Genomic DNA, 27,768 nt, shown 5'->3' on the forward strand with positions numbered 1-27,768 from the left:
AGCACAGGTAGAAGATCTCAAAGGAAGGGAAAATGGGAAAGTCAGGTTTCTTACTACATGAGATCAGAAAATATTTTCCATATTAAATCAGAGAAAAATGGCACATGAAACAAAATAAATGATGGGAACTTTGTATAGAGTCATTTTGCAACTTGTGAGAAAACAAGATATTGAAATGTATAGCAAAGACTAAAATAAGCAGTGACTGAACAAGAAAACACATATCTCCCATCTGCACACGTGTCTGCCTGGGAATGCCTAGGATAAATGTTGCAGTAATAATTTCTCCTTTGCATTAGTTTTCCGGGTCTAAAAAAGGGCTATCGTTGACATAATCGAGTCCAGAAACATGAGGAAATGGGTTTCGGGAAAAGCAGAGCATGGCTTGTCTTCATGACGCAGAGGGACCTATCCTGGACGGTACTGATGCCACGTTGACAAGAGCAAATTAAGCACAAGAGATGTGTGCTGGGGAGACGGATTGGGCAGAGTCCACAGAGCAGGCGAATAGCGGGAGTGGATACATTTCTTTAACAGAATGAGAATAAAAAGTTCAATTGCACCAAAGTAGTAATATACTAGAGGTTTGTGTGCATGTGTGTGTGTGTGTGTGTATACATATATAAACTTCAGAGGAGTCAAAAAACTTGGAAGACAAAATCAAAGAAAATGCTAAAGCAAGATGGATTTCCTCTGGAATAAAAAGCAAACTAGTCACATGCAGTACAAAAGTCATGGTAAACCACATATCTAATGCTGAAGAAGTTCTGATTTTGATATTAATAACTGAGATGTCATTGTATACCAGCCACAAGATTGAATATGAATAAATTAATCATGAGACGGTGATGGAATCGAGTTTCAAGCAGAAAGGAACACAGAGGAGAGAAGCTCATCTCTTATACTAAGTACAATGCATTTGGTGTCAATGCAAATGGAAGTTGAAAGGGGAATTTATTATTTTGATGTGCACTCTCTTCCAAGCAAATAAAAACAGACATTTTTAAGAATGTAAACTTGTCTGGGGCACCTGGCGGGCTCAGTCGGAAGAGCCCGCGACTCTTGACCTTGGGGTCATGAGTTCAAGCCCCATGTTGGGTATAGAGATTAATTAATAAATAAATATATTTTTTTAAAAAAAGTGTAAACTTCCCTGCATAAAACAAAGCTAGAATTTGAAAGCATTTTCTATTTGTGGCTACTAATAAAATTATATGGAGTATATAATGCACTGTATACACAAAACACATAGATTGCACTATAAATGATATATATCACTTGTTATAATCTATGTTACATGTAGGTCATATATTACATGAATTCTAAATACTGTGTATACCTCATGACCCAGCTTTTATAAATCCACATTCCGTCAGCCTAGAGTATATTCACAACACTACGAGTAAATCAGAGCTGAAAAGCTGCGTGGGAGAAGGAACAGCTGATCACATGTAAGTCAAAGGAAACATCGAGAACCAAGAACACGGGGTCAGGAACGAGGTTGCCTATGGTCGTGCATTGTCAGGGTAACACGCGTGTTCGGTGTGGACGCTGTAAATCACAGACAGCACAGGCAAAGCGCTCCGGAATGTGACAGCCTGGCCTCTGAGGTTCCTACCCCGCCAAGCCTGAGACTCCCACGGATTGTGGGCGACACGACTCCAACGCCAACACCGGGAGTGCGTCCTAGTCCTAAAAAACCCCCACAGGGGCCGGAGGCGGCCCTGAGCTCTCCACACAACCCGGCTCCTGGGCTCTACTTCTACCCTTTCCACTCAGCACAGAGTCCCAGCACCTGGCTCCCCCAACGGTGCTGTGACCACTTTTCCTCTGTTGGCTTACATACACCCAGACACCTCCGTGGCGGGTTACCAGTTTGGAGTCCTGACACTGCTCCCGAAATTAGGCAGTGTTTCTAATAGTTTCCTCACCATTAGCAGCTATAGAAAAACAGTATGGAGTGAATAAAGGGCAATTCCAACAGAAAAGACACTTACACATCCGAAACCTACTCTTAGGTTCATGGTACACAGACTCTCCCTCATTGTGTAGTTTTCCCCTGCCTCTAGCCACCGCAGTCCCCCCTCTGCACTTAGGCTTTTGGGCTGGGAGTCAACCTTACCAAATCCTGATCCCTTTGGGCATACATGTTACCGGCTTCTGCTCAAGAGCAACTTTAGGGACCAACGTTCTCAAAGGCTGTGAGTTTTCCCCCGAGCAATGGTCCAGGTAGTGTAGGCACCCACAGCCCCCTACCTGTTCATGGCTCCTGCACCCGACCCCACACACACCGTGTCCCAAGGTCTACAAGGGGCAGGCACCCCCCTGGTGGGGCGCCCAGAACACAAGACAAAAAACAAGGACTCTGCTTGGATTTCAAAAGTCCCAGAGTTGATCCCGCCATCATGCTGCTAACTCCTCATCACTACCTGAGTCTCGGATACTCAGAAACTTTATAGTTCTTGTGGGTTGTGCAGCATATGGAAATACTGCGTAGAATTAATTTAAAACATCTTTTAATGTTTATTTATTTTAGAAAGAGGGAGACAGTGCAAGCAGGGGAGGCACAGAGAGAGAGGGAGACACAGAATCGGAAGCAGGCTCCAGGCTCCGAGGTGGACACAGCCTGACGCGGGGCTCAAACCCACAACCCGTGAGATCATGACCTGAGCTGAAGTTGGACACTTAACTGAGACACCCAGGCGCCCCTGCGTGGGATTAATTTTAAAAGACTCCCTTGTGTGGTCCCTAATGACACCTAGCCAAACAGGTCCTTTCCCTTCCTCTACCAGGCCAGGTGCTGCCGGTCCCCACTGCTGGTCCCCACCAGAGAGTCCCCACTGCTGGACCTCACCACGGGGATGGCCCTCCAAGCCCCTCCTATAACCAGGCTCACGGCTGGTGCTCTACTCACTGCGTTCTCTGTGGCACACCTCATGTTCTCTGCCAGTTGTACACCCACCCCATCCCTTGGTACAAATGCTCTTTAACTTGGTATTAGTGCTGAACCTCAGTGATGCTTATGTGGCCTCCATGGACATGTGTAGACAGAAAAAAGTAATAGCTACTAGCTATGTGAATCCTGTTCAAGCGGACACTTTGTTAGGAGTTTAAGTGCGGCCAGGTGGGGGAACAGCGAGGGTGCCTACACATGGACAGACAGTATTGCTGAGCCAGTGAAATTCTAATTACACATGGAATGTGGTGAGGGAGAGATTACTAAGGAAACATTTTAATAACCTGATAAACCTAAAATTAAACACAGCAGGTTGAAAGAATTTATAGTGATTATCAAAGATATTATAAACTATCCATGTATATCTGGTAACATTGTATTTTTACATTTTTATTCAACTATTCCTAATGGAAAGTGTTATTATGAAAACCAAAAGAGTCATGCCTTCAAAATCAAGGTGGCATTAAGGTTGTGATAAATGTATGTTACGTATAGCATGTTTCAGGAAGAATGTTAGGGTATTTATTTGTCCACACACACACCACTATAGTCCAAGCATTGCTTGTATTTAAATTCTTCAGTTGCTGATTCGTTTTAAAAAACAGAGGATACCAAAAAGGACTTCAGCGTATCTTCAGCATCCGCAGGCATCGACATTTACTCAGGATTACTAAAAATCTACTGTATTCAAACACGTGTACCTGGGACCTTTAGAAAATGACCTGGATCCTGAATAAAGGGACCTTGTAGGTCATTACTATTAACTACTTTACCGTGGGCTCCACACGTGGTGCTGGCTTGCCACAAAGTAAGGACTCAGGCTACCATGTCCTAAACACATGTTTCGTGTTCAACACCTTGCACATTTCCTCTCTGGGGTACATGAAAGTAGCCCCATTTTACAGGGTGGAAAGTGAAGCGGAGGAAGAAAAGCAATCGAGCCAAGAATCCGCAGGAGAGTTGGGATTTGAATCCGAATTTTTATCTATAATCTCTGAAGTCTTCCCATACCACCACAGACTCCTCGTGTGACATCTGACACATAAACTGTGCTCACAGCTTCCTGTTATTTCGTATGTAGCACTCTTTCTACATTGCGCAAAAATCTCTTCGTACGCATACAGCTGATGAGGTCTTTAATTCCCTTATGAAGAAACTAAGAAGTAGCAGATGTGATTTTCGGTATCTTCAATTTACGGCGTTTCACTTTATAAAATTTGTAAATGCTCCTTAAAAATATTTTTTCTTTTAAGTTTATTTATTTTGAGAGAGACAGACACCGTGCAAACCCACAAAGCTGTGAGATCATGACCAGAACCAAAACCTAGAGTTGGACACTCAACTGACTGAGCCACCAAGCGCCCAAAATAACTTTTGTTTTAGAATAGTTTTCAGTTCATAGAAAGTTTATGGAGATAGTATCAATAGTTCTGGATACATACTCTACTGCAAATCCATCTGCTTCCCTGGTCCTGCACATTCAAATCCTTACCTCCTCCAGAAACACCCCCCAGACACAGCCGGCAATGATGTTTAACCGGCTATCTGGGCACCATCCGACCCAGACAAACTGACACAGAAAATTAACCATCACTTTCAGTAGGTGCGTTTGTCACAGCTAATCAATCAATATTGATTTATTACTATTAAATGAAGCCCACTTCCGTCAGGTTTACTTCGTTTCCGCGTAATATCCTGGAATCTTCTGCTCCAGGATCCCATCCAGGACACCACACTGCACCTAACTCACATCTCCCTGGGCGTCTCTTGGCTGTGACAGTTTCTCAGACTCCCATGGTTCTTCGTGATCTTGAAGGTCCTCAAATAATCCTGGGGATCAGGACTGCGGATCAAGTATTTTGTAGGATGTCCCCTCCATTTGGATTTGTCTGGCGTTTGTGACACTATTCGACTGGGTGGAGGCGGGCCGTGGAGAGGAAGTCTAGCTTTCATCCAAGGGCACATCAAAGGGCATATGGGGTAGCATGATACCTGTGCATGTGAACATTGGCAGTTTGTCTCACGTCTCTCCAATGGAAGGCAATTTTGTTTTCAATATTTCAGCTTTTTCTTCCTTTTAAATTGAAGAAGAATTGACATCAAACGTCCTATTAGTTTCAGGTGTACCTGTCACTCGGTATTTTTATACATTACTAAATGATCCCCAAGATAGGTCTGGTTGTCGTCTGTCACCATACAAAGTCATTACAATAGTACCGAGTATGCGCCCCATGCGGAACGTTGCATCTCCGTGCCTTATTTTATACCCGGAAACTTGTACCTCTTAATCCCCTTCAGCTACCCCAACCCCTCTCCGCTCTGGTAACTTTGTTTCCTGTTTCTCTGAGTCTCTTGCTGTGTCGTTGTGCTTCTTTTGCCTTTTAGATTCTACTTATCAGTGCAATCACACAATATACGTCTTTCTCCAACTGACTCACTTCACTCTGCGTGATACCCTCTAGATCCATCCATGCCGTGGCAAATGGCAACATTTCATTCTTGTTTGTGGCTGAGCAATATTCCACTGTGTGTATGCACCACCTCTTCTTTATCCACTCCATACCTTGGCTACTGTAAACGAAGTTGCAACAAACCGGGGTGCGTGTATCTCTGGATTGCTGTCGTTCGTTTTCTTCAGCTAAATACTCAGAACTAAAATTGCTGGATGGTGTGGTGGTTCACTTTTAATTTATTGAGGAACCTATACACCACCTTCTATGGTGGCTGCACCAATTTACACCCTCACTGACAGTGTACGAGGGCTCCCACTTCTCCACACCCACACCTGCTATTTTTTTGTGTGTTTTGGTAACAGCCAGTTTAATGGGTGTGAGGTGATACTTTATTGTGGTTTTGATTTGCATTTCCCTGATCATGACTGACACTGAGCAGCTTTTCATGTGTCTATTGAATACCTGTACGTTCTCCTCGGAGAAATTTCTGTTCATGTCATCTGCCCGTTTTTTAGTCAAGTTGTTTCTTTTCTTGATATTCAGTTGTATACGTTTTCTATATATTTGGATATTAACCCCTTGTAGAATGTAAAGGTAATCTTTTTTCCTCCACTTTTCACGTGGTACATGTGCAGATGACATTTAAGGAATGGGAATTATGCTCCGAATCTTTGAGGGTGGTAATAGGAAGAAGCAAGAGTCCACACATATGCCCGTAATGTGGCTCAGTCTTCAAAGTGACAGACCAGTAGGCAGAGCCCTGAACATAACCTGCATCTGACATGAATGAGAATCATCCAAATGAGGGCGTCAGCACTATTCTGATGACTCCGTCCCAGGCCAGGGGGTCACCAGACCTCTCTGTGGAAGGAAGGCTAGACAAGGAGGTACCGAGAAGAGGACAGAAGCATAATTTCCCCTCTTCCCAGCTCCCCAGGGCATCTGGTTTGCTGCAAGATTCGAGCTCCCTGAGAGGGAAATGCGAACTGAATTCCAGACTGGGGCTGGTGCATGAGGTCTCCCCGTTCTATCGGCAGAGAACTGAGCAAATCTTTAGAAAAGCAACCCAAAGTATAGGGTGTCTGGAACCAGGTCTGAGTGGTGGGGCCCCAGCTGCTGGGGTACAAGGGCAGTGCTGACCTGGTCATGCCCAACCGTCCCTGCAGCAAGAGGCATTCTCACTGCCAAAACCCTGTGGTTCAGAATGTGCAATAGTGGAAAAATAAAAATCCTACCTAGTGGATATTCCATAATCTAACAATTTAAAAGCTTTTGATAATTTGATATATTAAAACATCAACTTTTTGATTCATGACCTGAAAACATTTATAGCATTTATATGTCCTTGCTAAAAATTTTTTAATATCTAAAATTTATATTTTTATTTGGTGTGTTAATGTGTCTCTTACTAAGTCTGAGTGTTTTTATACTTAGTTATTTAGTACATTAATCCAAATATTTTCTCAGTTTGATGTTTGCCTTAAAATTATCATAGATTTCATGCATAGCTTAGATGAAATACCATCATTGGTAGTTTTCTTTGCTAAAGTTGACTTTCATTTTAACAAAATGTTTTCCAAAATCATTTTTAGCATTAATAACTCCATAGCCATTGATGTGATTTATTACATATTATATTCACATAAGTTGATAGGATTGTATATATTCAATGTATTCATATTCAGTGTTTTGAAATATATATATAACAGAATGCCTTAAAGTTTATTGTTATTCTCAATTCTTCTAAAAGTCTCTTTAAGTATCAGAATTAGAAATGAAATAGTATTTAGATATACTTTTATATAAAATGAAGACTTTTACAGGATTAACACTGTCGGGGCCGACAGCCTGCCCCCAAATGCGCCACTTTGGAATATTATTGTAAAGAAAGTTACCATAGAGACACTACGATGCTGAGACCGTCCTGAAAGCAGGTAATCGGTCTCCCACGTGAAAACCCCCTCCCCATCCCAGGAGGTGAACAGACTCCTCATCACCAGAGACAGGAAATTTAGAGCCAAGAAGGCTGCTTAAACAACCCAGGTTATTTCTTACTAAGTTACTACATTGGCCCAAATTCTGCTTAGAATTCTTTACCAACTGAATCCCCCGAAGTTGACTTTTCTTGGTCCCGACAGTCCCTCACAAGTGTATTGTCTCTTTGTCTGAAAAGCATAAACCCTGTGCCTAGGTCATTCCTTTAGGGTCCCAACGTAATAAAACTGGTTTCTTCTCCTTTTCAACTGCCTCATGTAAATTTAACTCTTTTCAGCCGAAAGACCACGAGGACAGAGAACTTTTCCTTCCCTGAAACACAGTCTGGAGATTTAGAACCAGCTTGTTCACAACACTGTGACCCAGGAGAAATCACGTGGGATCAGTACAGAGGGATGCTCCCTGCTCTGTCCCAGCTGCGCTGCCAGGATGGGTCCTAAGGACTTGAGTGTGCCGGGCTGGGCCACACAGAGAGTGGCAGAAAGGAGCAAAAATGAAATTTACGTAGGAAAAACCACGGAGTGAGGACCTGAAGGGAAGGATGATCCTAGAACGAGGGGAGTAAGGAGGGCCAGGACACCAGAACGATCATCACAGAGCATTTTAGAAAATTGCACAGAAAGTCGTTACAACTTACCTCCTGCCGGGTCCTCAGAAGAGACCAGCACTGACTTAGATGATATTCCAAAGCTTCTGGGCTCGTGTTGTTAGTTTCATCTGGAGGCCACATCAGACTCAATCTGCCCTGGTTTCAGAACACAGACATGCAAGTGTACTGGGGTCACTTTTAAGCCTTGTTTATACATTTCCTTTTTTTTTTTTTTTTTGCATTTGCATCTTAATTAAACCCTCAATAAGATGTTTGTAAAAAATACATAAGTTTTGATGTTCGACACCTACCCTTGATATTGTGTGATTTACTAGCCCTCAGCCTTTAGACAGATTGATCTCGTGATTGACAGGGAATGAGTCCCAGAGCACTGCCCATCACTCCGATCGACCAGTCTTTTCTATGGAGGAGTCATTACCTAGTCTGTTGGACTCGGTCCATTCTACTGAGGGGTAATCTGGCATACAGCAGATATATTACGCATTTGCTTTGCTCTAACACACTCGATGCTCAGAGATTAATAAAAACATTTTATGGACTTTATTATAGCTGAACATCACCAGTGTTTGCCCTTTTAAATTTTACACCAATGGCTGCTTATATCTGCATTTTCTCGGGCAGGTTCTGCATCACACTGTGTTAACAGCTTTCTCATTGTGCCAAAGAACCTTGAATTCTCCTTCCATGTATTTCAATAACCAAAGGCACATAACTACAGCTTGAAAGTAAACACATTTTTAATGACCTATTAGCTATTAAAGCAATGAGTGTTGGAAAATGAAAATGGATGTATAATTTGATTAATTCAGTTTGCTATGAGAATGGTACTGGGAGTAATCTGTTTTCATTATGACATCTATAAATTCTGCATATCCTAATCACTCCTTACACTTCAACACAATGTATTTTATTACACTTTTAACATATGCTATACCACGGTTGTTCTTAGCATTAGACATAACAAAATAGTGGAAAATTGGTTCTAAATTGCTGCTTGGCAATATTACGTAGTAACGTGTAAGAATGTGAAAGCATACAGCTGAGATAAAAGTCAGATAAATGCTGACCAAAGAGATGCACATACATGCTTGTACACGCACATCACACATCGTGTGCCTGTGTTCACACAGACACACAGACTCATCCATGGTGACTTATGCTACAGCCCCAGTAAGACCTGAAACTCAGGTCTAACACATAGTAGCTGGGAAAGATATTTAACTTAACTAGATCTTATATTCATATACTGTAATTTTATATATTTATAAGACATTCAGATTCAAGAGAAAATATGTCTCAAGTAATGGATTTTTTAAATGTTTTTTAATGTTTATTTTTGAGAGAGAGAGAGAGAGACAGTGTGAGCAGGGGAGGGGCAGAGAGAGAGGGAGACACAGAATCCAAAGCAGGCTCCAGGCTCTGAGCTGTTAGCACAGAGCCCGATGCAGGGCTCGAACTCATGAGCTGTGAGATCATGATCTGAGCCGAATTTGGGTGCTCAACTGACTGAGCCACTCAAGTGTCCCTGGATTCTTTTTTATTTTTTAAATTTATTTATTATAATTAGAGATAGAGGGAGAAAGGATGAGTAGGAGGGGCAGAGAGAGAGAGAGAGAGAGAGTGAGAGCACCAGTGGGGAAGGGACAGAGAGAGGGAGAGAGAGAATCCCAAGCAGGCTCCCTGCTATCAGCACAGAGCCCTATGCAGGGCTTGAACCCATTAACTGTGAGATCATGACCTGAGCTGAAATCAAGAATCAGACACTCCATCCACTGAGCCACCCAGGGGCCCTTCCAAGTGATAGATCATTTTAAAAATGCTATTTATCTTTCTTTCCCATTCCTTCTTCATTTTCAAAGCCTATCATTTTACTTTGTTTTTGTTTTTCCATCTCCCTACCCACAGATGTACCAGTATTTGCCACCCAGTCCCCATGGATTTGATTTCATCTTTTGCCTTTTTTTCCTCATCCATGTCTCCAAACATTTTCTACTAAATCACATCCTTCAGCACACAGTCATATCACACACTGGGTAAAAATATCTGCAAAGGCTATCCGACAAAGGACTGTTATCTAAAATATACAAAGAGCTCTTAAGAATGAATAATAGGAAAATGAACAAATGACCTTAACAGATAAAAGTGGGCAAAAGACCTTACCAGGCGTCTCACCAGACAAGGTCTACTGACAGCAAATAAGCACGTGGAAAGAAGTGCCACATCCAAGGGCACTCGGGAATTACAAATGAGAGCAACAATGAGATAATCCTATACACCTGTTAGAAGGACCAAATTCCAAACCACCAGGGCACCCACTGCACGTGAGGGTGTGAAGGAGGAGGAGCTCTCATCTATTGCTGGTGGAAGCGCAAACAGTTCATCCACTTTGGAAGACGGCTTGCCGGTTTCTTCCAAATCTAAACATACATCCACCATAAGACCCAGCGATCGTGTTCCTAACATTTTACGCAGGTGAACTGAAAACTTACGTCTCCACAAAATCTGTCCATGGCAGCTGTATTCCTAATTGCCAACAACCTGGACTCAACTGAGACGTTCTTCAGTAGGTGATGGATAGATACACCGTGGGGCATCCGGACAATGGAACGTTATTCAGCACTAAACACAGTGAGCTATAAAGCTGTGAAATAAAGCATATAATTCTGACTATATGACATTCTGGAAAAGACAAAATTATAGATACAGTATAAACACCAGCAGTTGCCAGAGACTGGGTGCAGGAAAGCTAGAGCACAGAAGAAATCAGGGGCACTGAAACTATTCGGATTGTACTACAGTTGTGGATACCTGTCAGCATACATGTGTCAAACCCACAGACGGCACAACAGCAGGGGTGAACCCTAAGCTCACCTACCTACTTGAGGTGACAACGATGTGTTCCTTTAGGCTCCTCAGTGGTGACAACCCAACCACTGTGGTATGACAGGTCTGGGCCGGTGGATGGTGCATGTGTGTGGGCAACGGCTATCTGGGAAATCTCTGTATATTCCACTCAACTTTCTGTAACCTAAAACTGCTCTGAAAAATTAAGCCCATTAAAAAAAAACCCTGGGTACATTTTTTGCTTCATTTAAATTTGTGTAAGCTATTTGTGTGAATACCCTTGATGAAGCTGTGTGATTTTCCAATACTTGTAAGAGAATCAGAAGACTCACCCCTTGTTTTCATAATTGCCTGTGTTATCAAAAGAGTCTGATGCCCAGAAATCAGATCAGACAAGTCATGCCCCATGGTAGAGTCTCTTGTTTTTGTAATTATTCAATTATAAACTCAGAAACAGAAGGAATTAGCTACTTCATTCTGCTCAAGTTTTAATCCAGTTTGTAAGAGGTAATGGACACTAAAGTTTAGTGAGATCTTTATTCTGCCTGCAAATGCAAACTGAAATAGAGACAAGTCTGGGGAGTAGAAGACATCGATTTCTATTCTAGCTGGTGTATTTACCCACACACAGAACTCACGTTCACTCTCTCCAGAGAGGTTTTCCTGTGAGATGATAAACAAGTTTTAGAAAGAAATAGCATTTGACTCCACTACAATAGAGCATGCGTGCGTGCATGCATACACACACACACACACACACACACACACAGATGCAAAGGTAGGCACAGACTGAATGAGTTTCACGTATTTAAAACTTAGGAGTTACTTTTATAAATAGATGTGCCCATCCATCAAATCAGTCCTGTCCAAATGAAAACATTACTCTTTTTTTTTTTTTTTTTTTTTTTTTTTTTATTTTATTTTTGGGACCGAGAGAGACAGAGCATGAACGGGGGAGGGGCAGAGAGAGAGGGAGACACAGAATCGGAAACAGGCTCCAGGCTCCGAGCCATCGGCCCAGAGCCTGACGCGGGGCTCGAACTCACGGACCGCGAGATCGTGACCTGGCTGAAGTCGGACGCTTAACCGACTGCGCCACCCAGGCGCCCCGAAAACATTACTCTTACTTCAACTCTTGACTGTTGGGAGAGTTGGAAACAACGTCGAATCCACAGTTAAGTATTTGAGAGCAAAGCTTGATCCTTCTCCTCACTTACTCTATGACTTTTGGAAAAATGGGGAGCTTTGTAGTTTGATAAATATTTAGAAATTCTTCCTCTTACCAGGTGGAAGATATTTGCTTGACGTATTCAATTTGAGGCTCAGACACTTCCCCAAACAAATCAGTATAATAACTTATAGTCTGAACAGTTGTTATTAGGATGTTATATGAATGCATATCCTATATTTGAGATTTTAAATTCATGCAAGGAATTGTCTTAGCCATCTTTTCCACATCGGTGATTCAAAGGAAGACTGAACTGGTTCAAAAGAACCAAAATCTATTCCAGGCTGACCCACCTGTTCCATTATTTGGGTAGAACACTGAAAGATGTTTAGGATTCATCTTTCTCAACTATAATGAATAAAATTGTTGGACGGGGCAATCAATCTTTCCCCTTTGCTTTCCAAATGCAAAATGATTTCTCCTAACTTATGCATCACTTCATTGTGTTCTTGACGCCAAATTCCACTGTATCCTATTCTCTCTCTCTCTTCCTTTCTCTCTCTGGGTACACGTTTATGTGCGTGTACCTGTGACCAAATCACCACTGGATGCAGCAATGGCCTTGCCAAGGTTAGCTTGTACTCTTTCATCAGTTGGATAGAAGCAAGCACACGTTACATGTGAACCAGCTTTCTCTAAAAGCATCTAAATATATGTATAAATTAAAATGACATGCATGGAGAAGCACTTGCCTACTTAGCTTGATAAATGCCCTCCACAGTTATGCCTACCACTCTTCACAATTCTTCTGTCTAGGATGAGATTTAGAACCTAATATACTAATGAAGTAATTGGAAGTCTTAATTTTATTCCCTAGATAAACTGTGAAGAATGGTGTACCAGCAATTTGCTTACATTTGAAAAAATAAAAACTAGCCAAGTACTCTCCTGGAACTCTACTGTGGTGACAGTATCAGTCTGCCATGTATCATTGTTGTCACTTTATCTAGCAATGCTTAAAGGATGAATTAACACGTGAAATACGTTTAAGTTCCTAGAGTTGTAAAAAGACTTAGCAATTAATAAAAAATGTATTTTACAATTAAAAAGTTATTAATGTATATGCAAACAGTGCAAAGTGAGAGATTTCCTTCAATATAATGCTGGGTTCAGTAATTTTAAGAAGCATGGAATAAATTTAATGGGAAACAGGAAAGCTCCTGAAATTCACATGTTCTACTGGATATGCACATGTATCTGCTCATGTACATACACGTGATTTTTGAACTTTTCTCCTGGGTAGGTTCATTCAATGATATGTATTTACCATATGATTTTGTGCTCAGTGCCATGCTGGATATTGTTGGATATTTCCAGGGCCACATCCTGGGGAAGGGCTAACGATCATTTCATGGAAAGAAGAGCTAGCTGTAATTAACATAACTGAGAAGCAGGAAGAAAGGTGATAAAAAGCAACTGGTCGGTTGGTAGTAACACACAGGTAAGTAACAGTATATCCCCGTCCCCCTGGAGCATTTGCTGAGGCCCTCTCGTCAGACCCTGTGCAGGCAGAAATCACTGGCGATGGTGAGGACAGCTGATGCACCTTGTAGACCGGCGGCCGTGGCAGAGGAATGTCCGGCCCTGAAATAATGCTGGAAAATCCAAAGGCACTTGGTTCTGTGTGAGCTACCTTGTAATTTGTGACATCCAATACTTGTAATGGTTTGCATCAGCAGTACCAAGAGTAAGATTCCTCCCTCAGAGCTATAAATAGTGAAGACAGGACCCCACATGCACCAGGCAGCAGAGTTGCCATTGAAGGTGAGGGTCAGGAGATGATGTAGGCGAGGACGAGCAGGTTAGGAAAAGGAAGCACGATCGTCAAGACAGATGAAGGGTCTTACAAGAGCGTAACCGACCAGACTCCACTGTTAACGTACCATTCATACCAAACACAGAAAAGAGAAAATTAGCACAGGAAACATATTGAAATATTCATAGCCAAATTTCCAGCTATGCTTTATCACCCATTTATTGTACGACAATCAGAAATAAAAAACTGTAGGGTGCCTGGGTGGCTCAGTCGGTTAAGCGTCCGACTTCAGCTCAGGTCACGATCTTGCAGTTAGTGAGTTCAAGCCCCACGTTGGGCTCTGTGCTGACAGTTCAGAGCCTGGAGCCTGCTTGGGATTCTGTGTCTCCCTCTCTCTCTCCTCCTCCCTCGCTCACATTGTCTCTCTTTCTCTCTCAAAAATAAACATTAGAAATATAAAACTGTATCTAAAATGGTTAATATATTGTGTGAATTTTATAGAAGCCGTATTTGGATTAGTTTGACTTAGTGTAAAGGCTTACCTAGGAGAATTTATTTCTCTGATATTTGAGTACATTAACGGTCCCTAGGATTAATATTTCCTTAAAATAGATATGCCCCTACATAGAGGTACAGGCTGTAAACTCACAATCTCCACTTAGAAATTTAAGCATGGTGCTTAAGGTCACTGTCCTGTGACTTTTCCAAAGAGACTTTAGCCTTGGCTGTGCTTGAGGCAAAATCTGTGCCATCCATAAAAATAATTAATTTTATCTTGTAAACACTGTTGTATATTTTGGTTGCATATGTATATATCATATGCCGAGGTTATCAGTGCATTTTTAAATAAAAAATGGAAGGCCATTCAAGGCTAATGTTCTCACTGCTAATATCTTCCATAAAGATCTTATATTTTTTCCACTAATTCTGCAGAGTTTGCCGAGTTGTGGTATGAGTGTAGATATTCAACGGAATATTGACACCAACTTTGCCTCAAATCCTGGAGTATTTTATAATTAAAAGGTTATTAAAGGGGCACCTGGGTGGCTCAGTCAGTTGAGCATCCCACAGGCTCAGGTCAGGATCTCGCCGTTTGTGAGTTCGAGCCCCGCGTCGGACACTGTGCCGACAGCTCAGAGCCTGGAGCCTGTTTCAGATTCTATGTGTCTCCCTCGTGCCTCTTCCCTGCTCATGCTCTGTCTCTGTCTCTCAAAAATGAATACACGTTAATTTTTTTTTAAATAAAGGTTATTGAATAATGGAAATATGCTATATGGCTTTACTATTTGCATGTTCTTACCCTAAACGTCCTATGATTATGTTATGAGCAGATTCCATCTCTGAAGCTCTAAGAAGAATTAAATTTCAAATTTCACGTTACACAGAGCAGAGCAGCAGGGTGGGGCAAGCAGGTTACTGGGTGCTAACTGTAGAGGGCGCTGCAGTTCTCAGCTCCAAGCTCTGAAGAGTTTTCAAAAGACCATCGATCCCCGGCAAACTCACAACTCACCGACAGAAGTTCTAACGGACTCTAACGCTTCCCCACGGATCACTGATATGTTCCTTATGAGTCAACGTACCCTGAAGGCTTGTGCAAAGATATTCTGTTAGACAAAAGCTAAAATACGTGTTGGAAAATTCTCTCAGATGGAACAAGTTGGCATGAAGGTGAAGGCCCTTCTCTTATGTCCTAATCCTTCGTGTGTGAAGAAAATGAATTCAGACATCAGTACAATTTTCTTGAGTTTCACAAGGCCATAAAACTTCGTGAAAATAAAAGATTCATTTGTATCTACAGGTATGCGTGAGTATAGCAGTGCACAGCTCGGACAACGCTCAGGAAGTATGGCGGGAAGTGCGCTTTCACAGTAAGAGCCAAGGACCTGGAGTCAACAGTGTAAGATCTCTGGACTTAAATTCTCACTCAACCAACTCACAAATTATGTGAATTTGGTGTGTGTGTGTGTGTGTGCACGCACCCTCTCTCTCTCTCTCTCTGTGCCAGTAATTTAAAAAAAAAAAGTTCTGTGTTAGGTATTACTCCCCTTGAGTCAGGCACTCTAAGGTAAGCCAAAAAAAGCTTGCCCCAAACCCCTAATTTCATCTCTAAGTTGGTATATCATTATATTTTAGCACTGTGATAAAAATAAAGCAAATTATTATAAGTAATAACATTCTCTGAATTGTGTAAAATGCTTCACAATGTTGGGTTTTTTTCCCCCTAGTCAATAAGAGAAAGTTCAGAATGGCTACAGGGGGGCCATTAGCGGCCTTGGGTCAAAAAATGTTAATTGACCAAACTGAGAATTTAAACTCATTTTCTGGCTTCATTAGCCCAATTTTCTTGTCAGCTGATTTAACCAGTAACAGACCTAAACTGCCAAAAAACAGAACTGCTATGTATCCTAGCAGTGAGCTGACAGATATAGGAAACCATTTCGGCAAGAAACCCTGTCACCTGTCTCTTCAGCCCGAATTTACAGTGATTATTGCCAAAGTCACTCAGTGGAAAAGAGGCCTGGACCTTTGACTGCTCAGCTACATAGTTTTAAACAGTTATTAACAATACATTTTTAGAAAATGTCAACATATCCATCAAAGCAGAAGTCTTGTTAAGAAAAGAGTTTGAAAAAAAAAACTGAAAAGTTTCAATGCTGGAAAAAAGAAGCTTTCTTTCCCTCTGAAAATTCAAAACTGGATGAGCAGAAATTAACATAATTTTCCAAGAGCTCACTCCAGACACAGAATTCTGTCATATGGAATTTTAGCCTAAAGGAGATACCTTACATCCTATAAACTTTGTGTGAAAGAAAAGAATATAAAATCTCTAAATTATCACCACAAAATTTAATTTATGAGTATAATAATAATATGTTCTTTCAAAAACAGAAAAAGTTTTCTTCATTAAGATTCTGGTGTCGGGGCGCCTGGGTGGCGCAGTCGGTTAAGCGTCCGACTTCAGCCAGGTCACGATCTCGCGGTCCGTGAGTTCGAGCCCCGCGTCAGGCTCTGGGCTGATGGCTCGGAGCCTGGAGCCTGTTTCCGATTCTGTGTCTCCCTCTCTCTCTGCCCCTCCCCCGTTCATGCTCTGTCTCTCTCTGTCCAAAAAATAAATAAAAAACGTTGAAAAAAAAAAAAAATTAAAAAAAAATAAATAAAAAAAAAAAAAAAAAAAAAAAAAGATTCTGGTGTCATCTGACCATGTAGATTTATTTTAAAAATTGTTATTGAGGGAAACAATCAACCTTTGCTTTCATTTTTTAAAATACTGATTTTGATGAGTATTTTGATCAGAAACAAAGGACAGTGAAACAAAAGAGCTATAATATTATCAATTGTAAATAGTATGTGTCAGTTTCTATCATAACATATGTAATTCTATTTACTACATTATCTCAAGATTATTTAAATTGATTTAAATCCATTGTTTATTTTGGGTTCTGCCAGTATGAGAGGCAGGGTGACCAGAGAAACTTGGGGGAATTGCTTACAGGAATCAACCAAAACACTGAATAAAATTAAAAATATATATCCACATGATGACAGTTGTGTTAGTAATAAGGTACGGAAACCTTAGAATGCCATAAATAACATGAAATTGGGAATACAGGGAGGTCAGAGGTTGCCTTGAATCAACCTTTGCTCTAGGAACTTCTAGCCCAGACCTTAGAGTTTAATGGGTCTTACAGAGAGATAATCTAAGGACCCCACTGTGAAAGGGTGAGGCAATGACCCCCCCCCCAAAAAGGCTGGGTCTCCTAAAAAGCAATGCTTACAATGGACAAACTAAGCATGAAAAGCAGAAACGCTCCTTAAAGGTAGACAAAATCAGAAGATTCCGCCCTAACGATCCCTAACCACAGGCTGAGTATCACATAGTATTAGAGCTCACATTCATAACACGTGTACCCATCTAACAATGCACAGGCAAAAATAAAAATAATGATTGTCCTAGGTTTGGAAGTCCTTGAGGGACCTGCCAGAAGCAACTGTACTTTCTGGAGAAACGCAGTTAAACTTTCAACAAATTCCCACCAATAAAGTGCAAGTGTCACGGTCCCACCATAAAGTTCACAAAAATACGTGAGCAAATAATCCATCATGAGTGAGAGGTAGGAGACCCACCAAGCTGCAGATCATACCGCATACACTGGAATTTCCAGATCCAGAATGAAAACATATCAGTGTATTTCAAGGTACAAAGTAAGGTATTGAAATGTTATGCATGAAGAAAGACTGTCAAAACATCCAGGAATATTTGTAAAGGAAAGAGTTTTCCAGAGGTTAAAAATGCAAAGACACACACACACACACACACACACACAGTATGTGAAGCTGGCAACTCAATCCAGAATTAAGGAGTACAATTAAGGAGTAGCCTATGATCAGCAGAATACAGACCTGGCACCCTGGAGAACAGAAGAACCACACAGAACACAGCAAAGACAGACGAGAAGGCGGGAAGTATGCGTGTGGGTCTGAGACACTATTGGTGGAGTGAACCTATCATATTAGAAACTAGCGTTAGAATAGGTAACACCGGGGAGGATGGAAAAGGGACAGATTCAGACACACCGTGGTGCCTTTTCCTTCTCTGCTCTCCTCCTCCGCCTCCTCCTTGCCTTAACTGTCCGTCCGTCTCATGTGCACTCGGTCCAACAGCAGACAGGAGGTGACCGTCTAAAGGTGACGGGGACATAAGCAGGTATGGAGACCAACACCAGGAGTGCGGGGAGGGCACACGAGCATGCGGAGCCTGAGTGGTGTGAGGGTGGCATCCACACGGGGAGGTGAAAACACGGAGGACTTTTTCTCTAATAACTGAATAAATAAAAGCCAAATGGAGCCATTTCCTCAATGTTAGAGAAGGCAGTTACAAACATGGAAAGAAAGAAAACAAGAATGCACCCTGGGATGTGAGACTGGATTTGGCTGTATCTATGCACACTCAAGATTTTTGATGAGACAGAGAGAAACAGATCGAAGCATAACTCAGGTGGAAATGCGGACAAGAACACATTTTACAGCTCATTCACTGCGAGAGCCGGGAGCAGCAGCCCCCAATAGCAACAATCATCACAGAGATTCACATTTTGGCTTCTAAGTCCCATCCTTCTCTGAAATGCACCAAGCGTCCTGATACGGGATAAAGGCATATAAAAGGGGACGACGATCCGTGAATAACTTCTGCCAGATGGCAAGAAATGCTCAGAGATGCAAGTATGCCAGAAACACACAGAAGCCAAAGACATTCCTATTGGCTAAGTGGAGAAACTTGACCATTAAAGTGACAACAACAACAGCAACAATAAATAATGGGTTATAACATCAAATAAAGCAGGAAAACATGAATCCAAAGTGCTATAAATCAATAACTTGGAGTTTCATGAGAGACAAGACTGCTAGAGTTTCAAAGTAACTCCTACGAAAACATGTATCCACTTCACAGGAAAAACCTGACATTTCTGGGTGATCAAGTCTGGGTGATCAAACCTCATTCCAGTGAGCGACGCGACCCTCACCACTAACAGGGAAATCTGAAGTGTGCAGCACCTCATCAGACACGTTTAGAAGAACTCGGCACCGACTCAGGGAAGCTCCCGCCACGGTGTCTGAACCTGGGCGGTATCATGAAGAAAAATCACACAAAACCGAGCTCGGCGGCATCTTCGAACATGCCAAGGTCGTAAACTTAAGGGATAAAGAATTGTTAGAGGCTGGAGGAGACCAAAGAGACTTGAAAACTCCATGCAACACATGCCTGTGAGCAGAGCTGTTTGGCCATAAAGGGCATTATTGGGAAAAGTGTAACGGACTCCGAATGTTGTACAGAAGCAGTCCATCAAGGTTTGTTGTCACATTTGACGGCTTTATTGAGATCAAGTAGTAGATTATCCTTCTTTGTACTAAATATGTAGTAAAGTATTTCTGGTCATAGCATCTGGTCAACAACACACAAAGAGTATAGAAAAAAAACTTTGTTCTATATATGCAACTATTTTGTGAGTTTGTGAATACTTCAAAATAAAACTATTTTATTGTACACATTTCTTCCTAAATTGCCTTCATTTATAACAATGGTTTCTTTTTTTTTTTTTTAAGTTTATTTATTCTGAGAGACAGAGAGCGTGAGCAGGCGAGGGACAGAGAGAGAGGGAGACACAGAATCGGAAGCAGGCTCCAGGCTCTGAGCTGTCAGCACAGAGCCCGATGTGGGGCTCGAACCCGTGAACCGCAAGATCATGACCTGAGCCCAAGTCGAACACTTAACCGACTAAGTCACCCAGACGCCCCTATAACAGTGGTTTCTAAATCTTTTATTATTTTTAATTTCAAGCTTATATGCTTTTTTTTGCCATAACCTCAACCTTTTTTTAATATTTATTTTTATTTTTGAGAGAGAGAGAGAGATCATTTGATCACATGAACGGGAGAGGTGCAGACAGATGTGGGGACAGAGGATCCAAAGCAGGCTCTGTGCTGTTAGCACAGAGCCTGATGCGGGCTTGAACTCAGGAACCATGAGATCATGACCTGAGCTGAAGTCGGATCTTCATCCAACTGAGCTACTCAGGTGCCCCTCAACTTTCTTAAACTACTACAAGATGTATAATTATTACTAAAGGTAAAATAAATAAAAATTCATGTGGGGTTTTTTAAGGGCTTTTATGTCACTGGAGGTCCTATATTGTACAAATAATAGAATGAAAGTATTTTGAGGATGAAATTCATAATTCAAAATGCATTTACAGAAATCATTTTTATTATGAAAAGTTATACTAAATTCAACGGTTTCCATAGATGCTGCACATACTTTTTCATTGAAGAATATGGATTGGTGTGTTGGAAGAAAGGGAGGGCATACTGTTTCCAGAAAAAGACTGAAAAGTAAGTTACATCTTTCTGAAATTAGTGAAGCAAGCTCGAAGTGTGTGTATTCGTAAGGGTTTTCCACTGAACCTCAACTGTAATAAGAGCTCAGGGAGTGGGTAAACTGCACACTGGGTGCAGATTAAGCAACTTCAAAGTCATGTTTCAATACTCCATGGTGTTGTGTGGAAAAATTACAACATACAGCTACTGTCCAAACGGTACCCTAGTGACCCGAAATGTCGAATGTGGGATTTCTTTAAGGAAGAAGCTTATGCACTCAACTTTGGTTCAGTAATTAACACTTCATTTTAATTTTACTAAAATTTTCTGTCAAGAGTAGTTTGTATTTCAAACCATATTTATGTAAATACATATACCTGCAAAACTATGATAGAAAGTAAATGCCTTTAAATCACTAAAAACTTTTTTTTATTATTTTAGAGAGAGAGAATTAGTAGGGGAGAGTGGCAGGGGTGGAGAGAGAGAGAGAGAAAGAGAGAGAGAGAATTCCAAGTAGGTTCCACAGTAAGCACAGAGTCCAACACGAGGCTTAATCCCATGCCCCTGGGATGATGATGTGAGCTGAAATCAAGAATGAGATGCTCAACAACTAAGCCAGGTGCCTGGCTCATCCCTAAAAACATTTACAGTAGAACCATGGACCAACTATTTCTCAGATGTACAAAAAATTTCATAATTCAGGATTATCTCAAAAGAAGTAAAAACGTCCCAAACAGCCCACAAAATTCTGAATTACTCTTAAGAACAAGAATATTATTTTTCCAAGTCAAAATTACACATTAATATGCTAACTTGATATTGAGGGGTAGTAAGTAAAAGCTAATATTGAGCCTGAAACAATAAAGCACTAATACCTCATGTCTCATGATACCAAAATAAACTTTCTCAGGAGAAAACCAGGTTCATCTCCTGAAAGCAAAGATAATAGGTAATCGTGCTTTACAGAAAAGACGATAATTATGTTAGCATGTCATTTTGTTGCTCGGGGAAGGGAAGGCCAAGTATGGGTTTATTGGTAGGTATGCGTTATTCTTACAGATATTGTAATCACATGGAAATATAAGGTACATTTTTAAATAGTCCTCTATTCCTTTTTATTTTTTATTTTTCATGGATTCAGAAATTAGTTTCTGGGCACCTGGGTGGCCCAGTCGGTTTGAGAGTCCAATTCTTGGTTTCAGCTCGGGTCATGAGCTCATGGTTCATGAGACAGAGCCCCACGTTGGGCTCTGTGCTGACAGTGTAGACCCTGCTTGGGATTCTGTCCCTCTCTCTGCCCCTCCCCTGCTCACAATCCCTCTCTCATAAAGTTGATATCTAAAAACCATGTATTTTTAAAAAAAATTTTTTTAACGTTTATTTATTTTTGAGACAGAGAGAGCATGAATGGGGGAGGGTCAGAGAGAGAGGGAGACACAGAATCCGAAACAGGCTCCAGGCTCTGAGTGGTCAGCACAGAGCCTGATGCGGGGCTCGAACTCACGGACCGTGAGATCATGACCTGAGTCGAAGTCAGACGCTTAACCGACTGAGCCACCCAGGCGCCCCAAAAACCATGTATTGTAAAAACAAGTACCTGACGAACTTCTTAAAACTATTAGTCTGCTAATCATCCACCAAGTCCCTTTTGCCATATTCCACCTTTTAGTGAAGAATGCGCCAGTTTCAGAACAACCGGCCAAACAGGGACAAGTCACGTCTCCTGGCCTCCCCGCCTCCGGCTGTTCCGTGACAGTTGGTGGAAGGTTCGGCACAACTTCGGTAGCGCGTGTTGATGAAACCAGTTTGCATTCCATTTTCTCTTCTCCTTTTCTGCAGGCAGTCAGCAGAAAGTGGCAAGAGTTAGAGTCAACAATGCGTCAAGGAACACACACATGGAGACAGCGGACAAAAAGGCAGAAGGAGTTCTGAGTTACTCGATTCACTTAATTTGGGGGTCTCTTTACGACACCTTAATCTGTACACTAACTCAGAGGCTTTGCACCTGGGGGTGTGTGAAGATTCTCTGAGGAGTATGAAAGCACAGACAGATTTAAGGGACTTAACTGTCAACGCTGTAACTTCCATATAGCCCCTTAAGAGAAACGGTCTGCCTGAGAACTTGCCGAGTCATCCACAGCCCTTCTCCAGCTTCACAAAACAACGGCAGGCATACCTATTTAACCATCCCCAATCTTCACACAGCACCTAGCTCAGGCTGCGGAAATCCCCCCATGGTATAAAAATGGGAATCCATGATCCCACAGGACTTCCTGTGTTCCCCTGTCATAGAAAAGTTAAGTGACAGAAGTCAATGAAGGAATCGAGATTCGAAACTTGGCCACTGGCCCCAGTGCCTGTCTCTTGATCACAAACCAGACTCCAGAAAGACAAGCCCACAAGACAAAACCATCATGCACAAAGCTCTCCCCCTGCATCCTCTGTTTCTGAGCCATATCAACAGCTATCCTCAGGGTGTGAAGCCTGATTAGGATAAGGGGAGAGGCACCGAATGACCTTGGAGTCCAAGTTTTAAAATCAAAATAACGGAAAACTAAAATTTATGGAACATCCACCATGTGCCAGGCACTATGCTAAACCATTTACAAAGACGTACAATAAGTCTGTGAGAAGTGCACGATTATACTCGTTTTACGGAACGCGGCACACGGAGGTAAAGCTAATATTTCAGAGTAGCACAGGAAGTAAGTTGTTAAGGAAGCGTTCAAAGTCATGCCCCCCGCTGTATAATCAACTTGCTCTGAATATACAGCGGGGGCATTAGTTTGTGTTTGTGCAGCCGAACACCTTAATCGCAGATAGCACGTCTGGTAAATAAGTATTAGCAAAGGCGGGCATAAGTGCGTTCAGGATCCCTTCAAAGTTTGTATTCTCTGAAAGGCCAAAAAGTTTACTAAGCAAGGAATGCTTTTTGATTGCTCAGGGTGTGACAGGGAATCTACAATACAGCGTCAAAAAATGCTGCTACTCTGTATATTGAGAATGATAACTACTTTGCTTTTATACCTACCTATGTAATTAATCACATTGGATGGCCTGTCTGTTAGAATCATGGATTTTCAGAGAAATGCAAGCTGCTATAAATCTTCATGTGTACGTATTAGTGTAGACATTCCTGTCTGTCTCACGGGTAAGCAAGCTAGGATTGAGACCTCTGGGTTGTATGGGTCACTCTATGTGTAATTTTATAAATACCTTAAAATGTTTCCCAAAGAAAGTGTGTAACCACATAAATCGCTTCAAAGAACGTCCACGTCCACGGTTGTGCCATTTTTACTTCACCTTTCCTGCCAGTGCTGCATGAGAGTTCCAGCTGACTTACGTGCCTAACAACACTTGATTTTCTCCATATTTTAAGTTTTAGCCATTTAGGGAGTATGGAGCTGGGCGTCTTGCCGTTTTTAATTTGCATTGCCCCGAACACTATTTTTCTTCCTTTTTTGCTATTCATTTTATTTATTTATTTATTGGATTCCTATTTAAATTCCAGTTAGTGAACATCCAGTGGAATATTAGTTCCATGTGCACAGCAGAGCGATTCGCCACGGCCAGACATCACCCGGTGCTCCTCACGAGAAGTGCCTCCTTCCTCCCCATCATCTATTTCAGCCTAATTTTTGAGTACAATACATTAAAGTATTGCATGAGCTATTTAGTTTACATATCTAGGATAGACACTAACTATAAATATTACCAAATAAATCATGCTATGTATTTTAAATCCTGTTTCAGCTTTAACACTCTAATTATCCAAATATGTCCATGTTAGAAAGTATGGATCTATCTCATTTATTTTGGTGACTACAAATCACGTCTTATCCATTTATCAACATACCATCCTTGATTAATTTTAGAACATTCATAATACTTCCAATTTTTGTTACACCAAACAACTCTATAATAAAAATGCTTGTGCAGAAATTTGATATAGCAGTCGACTTCTAGAACTAGGATACATTTTCTCAAACTATAATTGCTAAATTTGTCCATTTTAATTTTTCACGTGCATGTTTTTTATTTACTTTTAATGTTTACTTATTTTGGAGAGATAGGGAGACCGAGCATGAGCGGGGCAGGGGAAGAGACAGAGGGAGACACAGGTCACATGCACACTTAGAGGGTCCACTTCCATGGACGCCTGCAAACGTGAAGGATCATCGTTCTTCTCCACCTTTTGACATTACTTTTCAAGTCACTTTGATTATGATCTATTGATAAACTTGGGAAAGACTTATCCAAATCTACTAGAATCTATTAGATATATGGTAGTTATTGAAGTACTTTTCATGTTTGGGTAAGACTAGAAAAGTATAAAATCTGGAAGTAACTTAACATTAGTTGCTTATCCTGTGAGAAATGCATCATTTAATTCAACATGTCTGAGTTCTCTGTTTGCCAAGCTTTGTTTATGTACTATGGCTAAACTGGTGAAGAAGGCAGACAAAACATCACGTTTCACAGACCTTACCTTGAACGGTGTTGGGCATATAATAAATTCATAGTTTTAACAAGAAAACTATAAAATCTTTGATTAGCATTAAAGAAATATTTACAGAACACCTACACTCCTCAGGATATATTATTGAATAAAGCAAGAGAAATGTCCATCCTCGTGGACCCTGCGTCTTAGAAATCATACACGGCAGAGAAGGAAGCACATCTGGAAATGCCCCAAAATGGCAGTCCAGGACATGGGGATCAGAGGGCAGTGGAAGCGCTCTGCGGGGAAGTACAACAGAGCAATAATGCGGAAGGATGAGCAATCGCTAAGGAAGGGACATAGAGCATGAGGTGTGAATGACAAAAAGGGAACCATTAATTTGAAGATTGAAAGTCAGGGAGAGTAGATACTGCAAAGTCTCTACAGCAGGAACAAAACTGTCATATTTGAAGTAAAAACAAAGGGGTTGATCTGCTTAGAGCTTAGAGGCACTGTAAGAATCACAAGAGCGGGTGTCTGAGAAGCAGACGTGGCCGAAGACTTAAGAAGCGCATGTGCAGGAGACGCCATTTGTTTGAGTCATGTAGAGTCTCAACTTAGAAAGTTACATGTATGTCTACCCTCAGAAACATCCATAGAATCATATTTCTGGGTGTGTGTGTTTCTGGAAAGAAGCACATGTTGACACGAGTGATGGTAGAAAATTCATGTTTCACTTGACCCCACTGACTTTTTGTTACGATCGGTTCCACGTTCTGAGTTGTTCCGAGGAGACGTTGGATGATCTGTTTCATCCCAAAGAGGCCAGAGGGACACACACACACACACACACACACACACACACACACACACCAGGAAGTATGAACAATGGAAGAGACTGCCGGGTGAGTGAGGAGGAGGAGAGGGAGGAGAGGGAGGAGAGTGGGGAGAGAGGCCGGCACGTCACCGAAAGGCATGAGCAGCCTCGGTGACAACCAGGATGGATCTTCCCTGGTATTTGTGTCACTTGACTTAATCTGTCATCTCTCCACTTCACCAGACAGAAGAAATCAAATTTAATCTGTGATTCTTTCTATCCTCTACTGCTTTATCTAAACCTCACAGGCAGGAAGAAGAGGGATTACTTTGTCTTTATGTCATCTGTGCTGCCAACCCTTGTGACCATTAGCTAGTCCCGTCCTCAACCTTCAGTCCACACAAGCCACCAGCGAGTTCCCCTCCACGACCCTCTTTATTTTATTAATTTCTACATTTTTATTGAAGTATAGTTGATATACGATATCCTGTAAGTTTCACGTTACACCACAGTGATTTGATATTTCTGTGCATCACAAGACGATCCCCACAATAACTGGTTACTGCTGTCACATCATTGATATGTTCCCTGTGCTGTACATTCTACATCCTTTGTCTTACTTATAATCAGAAGTATGTACGTTTTAATCCCCTTCGCCTGTGTCACCTGCCCCCCAATCCGTCCCAACCCATCCCCTCACTGGTATCCAACAGTTTCCTGTATTTGAGTCTATTTCTGCTTTGTTTTGCTTCTTCATTTGTTTTGTTAGAGTCCACGTATGAGGGAAACCATACGGTAAAAATCACTTTCTGCCTGACTTATTTCACTCAGGATAGTGCCCTCTAGGTCCATCCATACCGTCACAAGTGACGAGACTTCATTTTCCTCAGGCTGAATAATATTCCAGTGTGTGTATACACAACCCCTAGGCCTGCACTCTTCTCTCCGCCATGTCCTCATCAGTGATGGCGGGTTGCGCTCCCTCTGGTTCCCCTTTAATCTGCTGTCATTTTCCAACATCTAGTCTTCCGCTTCTTCCTTGTTCTCTTTCCTGTTTGCTCTGCTCTTAAAGTTCTTAAAGGACATGGGTCTTTCTTTCTTCGTGTTACTGTTTTCTTTCATAGGGCTTCGCACTTGGAGCAGGTTAACAAAAATACTCCCATTTCCAGGAAGCCATGAGCGCCTATTCATGAGTTTCCTATCCCTGACCACCCTCAACCCCACAAAAATCATCTTCTTCTCTCTGGTCTTAAAATAAAAAAACACTGTTCATCTATCAATCTACTTCCTCTAAAATAACTCTACCACTGGGAACCATTATAGTCCCTGAAGTCCTAAATTTGGAAAATCAAAAGGCAAGAAAATGTAAAAATATTTGGGGGGGGTTTGTATTTTGTTTCTGTTGTTGTTGTTGGTTTCTCTCTCTCTCTCTCTCTCTCTCTCTCATACTCCTCCATGAGTGGATGAGCACAGCATAACTGTCAGGTGATTCGCTGATGGTGATAGAGATGTTAGTGATGGTGGTGATGGTGAGGGTGGTGATGATGATAATGGCGATGATGACGATGGTGAAGGGTTGGTGATGGTGGTGGTGGTAATACTTTGCATTTGTGTGTGTGTGTGTGTGTGTGTGTGTGTGTGTGTGTTGGGGATGGGTATTGAAACCAAGAATAGATGAAAGGGTCCAAAATATGGAACGCAAGACAAATACATCTATTAATCTTTCAAAATTCGTATGCTACCACTGAATAATAACATGACAAATTGAAATACCAGACTAGGATCCAAGTCAAAT

At 41.6% G+C, this 27,768-nt stretch overlaps 1 long non-coding RNA gene across 1 annotated transcript in view; it reads right to left on the bottom strand.

The window, feature by feature from the left end:
* LOC128779107 (uncharacterized) overlaps positions 1-8,114 on the bottom strand; it is a 187,252-nt gene extending 179,138 nt beyond the window's left edge. The window contains exon 1 of the long non-coding RNA XR_008425058.1: positions 8,042-8,114. This is a non-coding gene — a long non-coding RNA (uncharacterized LOC128779107). The remainder of the gene's footprint in view (positions 1-8,041) is intronic.
* Between the last annotated feature and the right edge of the window lie 19,654 nt (positions 8,115-27,768).

The sequence above is a fragment of the Panthera pardus genome, unplaced genomic scaffold (genome assembly GCF_024362965.1).
Source record: "Panthera pardus isolate Hobbes unplaced genomic scaffold, ASM2436296v1 HiC_scaffold_22, whole genome shotgun sequence".
NCBI classification, from domain to species: domain Eukaryota; kingdom Metazoa; phylum Chordata; class Mammalia; order Carnivora; family Felidae; genus Panthera; species Panthera pardus.